At 61.4% G+C, this 2,500-nt stretch overlaps 1 pseudogene; it reads left to right on the top strand.

The window, feature by feature from the left end:
• The window catches only part of LOC124591032, a 5,632-nt pseudogene that overhangs the window by 541 nt on the left and 2,591 nt on the right, over positions 1 to 2,500 (top strand).

The following is a 2,500-nucleotide window of genomic DNA, read 5'->3' as shown; positions in this document are numbered from 1 at the left end:
GGGTCGTGTCCGGTTGCCTTTCCACTCGCCGCGGGGTGGGGCCGTTCCGGTGTGCGGTGGGCCGCACTTCTCCCCTAGTAGGACGTCGCGACCCGCTGGGTGCCGGCCTACGGCCCGGGTGCGCAGCCTGTCCTTCCGCGGGCCTCGGTTCGCGTCTGTTGGGCAGAGCCCCGGTGTCCTGGCTGGCTGCCCGGCGGTATATCTGGAGGAGTCGATTCGCCCCTTTGGGCGCTCGGGCTCCCGGCAAGCGCGCGCGGTTCTTCCCGGATGACGGACCTACCTGGCCCGGCCCCGGACCCGCGCCGCTGTTGGCTCGGGATGCTCTCGGGCGGAATAATCGCTCCCGTCAGCGGCGCTTCAGCTTTGGACAATTTCACGACCCGTCTTGAAACACGGACCAAGGAGTCTAACATGTGCGCGAGTCATTGGGCTGTACGAAACCTAAAGGCGTAATGAAAGTGAAGGTCTCGCCTTGCGCGGGCCGAGGGAGGATGGGGCTTCCCCGCCCTTCACGGGGCGGCGGCCTCCGCACTCCCGGGGCGTCTCGTCCTCATTGCGAGGTGAGGCGCACCTAGAGCGTACACGTTGGGACCCGAAAGATGGTGAACTATGCCTGGCCAGGACGAAGTCAGGGGAAACCCTGATGGAGGTCCGTAGCGATTCTGACGTGCAAATCGATCGTCGGAGCTGGGTATAGGGGCGAAAGACTAATCGAACCATCTAGTAGCTGGTTCCCTCCGAAGTTTCCCTCAGGATAGCTGGTGCTCGTACGAGTCTCATCCGGTAAAGCGAATGATTAGAGGCCTTGGGGCCGAAACGACCTCAACCTATTCTCAAACTTTAAATGGGTGAGATCTCCGGCTTGCTTGATATGCTGAAGCCGCGAGCAAACGACTCGGATCGGAGTGCCAAGTGGGCCACTTTTGGTAAGCAGAACTGGCGCTGTGGGATGAACCAAACGCCGAGTTAAGGCGCCCGAATCGACGCTCATGGGAAACCATGAAAGGCGTTGGTTGCTTAAGACAGCAGGACGGTGGCCATGGAAGTCGGAATCCGCTAAGGAGTGTGTAACAACTCACCTGCCGAAGCAACTAGCCCTGAAAATGGATGGCGCTGAAGCGTCGTGCCTATACTCGGCCGTCAGTCTGGCAGTCATGGCCGGTCCTTGCGGCCGGCCGCGAAGCCCTGACGAGTAGGAGGGTCGCGGCGGTGGGCGCAGAAGGGTCTGGGCGTGAGCCTGCCTGGAGCCGCCGTCGGTGCAGATCTTGGTGGTAGTAGCAAATACTCCAGCGAGGCCCTGGAGGGCTGACGCGGAGAAGGGTTTCGTGTGAACAGCCGTTGCACACGAGTCAGTCGATCCTAAGCCCTAGGAGAAATCCGATGTTGATGGGGGCCGTCATAGCATGATGCACTTTGTGCTGGCCCCCGTTGGGCGAAAGGGAATCCGGTTCCTATTCCGGAACCCGGCAGCGGAACCGATACAAGTCGGGCCCCTCTTTTAGAGATGCTCGTCGGGGTAACCCAAAAGGACCCGGAGACGCCGTCGGGAGATCGGGGAAGAGTTTTCTTTTCTGCATGAGCGTTCGAGTTCCCTGGAATCCTCTAGCAGGGAGATAGGGTTTGGAACGCGAAGAGCACCGCAGTTGCGGCGGTGTCCCGATCTTCCCCTCGGACCTTGAAAATCCGGGAGAGGGCCACGTGGAGGTGTCGCGCCGGTTCGTACCCATATCCGCAGCAGGTCTCCAAGGTGAAGAGCCTCTAGTCGATAGAATAATGTAGGTAAGGGAAGTCGGCAAATTGGATCCGTAACTTCGGGATAAGGATTGGCTCTGAGGATCGGGGCGTGTCGGGCTTGGACGGGAAGTGGGTCAGCGCTAACGTGCCGGGCCTGGGCGAGGTGAGTGCCGTAGGGGTGCCGGTAAGTGCGGGCGTTTAGCGCGGGCGTGGTCTGCTCTCGCCGTTGGTTGGCCTCGTGCTGGCCGGCGGTGCAGGATGCGCGCGCCTGCGCGGCGTTCGCGCCCCGGTGCTTCAACCTGCGTGCAGGATCCGAGCTCGGTCCCGTGCCTTGGCCTCCCACGGATCTTCCTTGCTGCGAGGCCGCGTCCGCCTTAGCGTGCTCCTCCGGGGGCGCGCGGGTGCGCGGATTCTCTTCGGCCGCCATTCAACGATCAACTCAGAACTGGCACGGACTGGGGGAATCCGACTGTCTAATTAAAACAAAGCATTGCGATGGCCCTAGCGGGTGTTGACGCAATGTGATTTCTGCCCAGTGCTCTGAATGTCAACGTGAAGAAATTCAAGCAAGCGCGGGTAAACGGCGGGAGTAACTATGACTCTCTTAAGGGAGCTCCGCTGAAGCCGCAACAGCGCCTCCACGCTCTCACCAACGTACTTCTCCCTGGCCTGTACCACGGGCTGGCCCTCAGCCGCACCCGGGTGGGTGCATTGAAGTCGGCCGACGTTACCATCCGGGCCGCCGTCAGGAGATGGTTCCGCCTTC

The sequence above is a fragment of the Schistocerca americana genome, unplaced genomic scaffold, assembly GCF_021461395.2.
Source record: "Schistocerca americana isolate TAMUIC-IGC-003095 unplaced genomic scaffold, iqSchAmer2.1 HiC_scaffold_795, whole genome shotgun sequence".
Lineage (NCBI taxonomy): Eukaryota > Metazoa > Arthropoda > Insecta > Orthoptera > Acrididae > Schistocerca > Schistocerca americana.
Note: the sequence above shows the minus strand (reverse complement) of the source record. Positions and strands in the feature narration are given on the sequence as shown.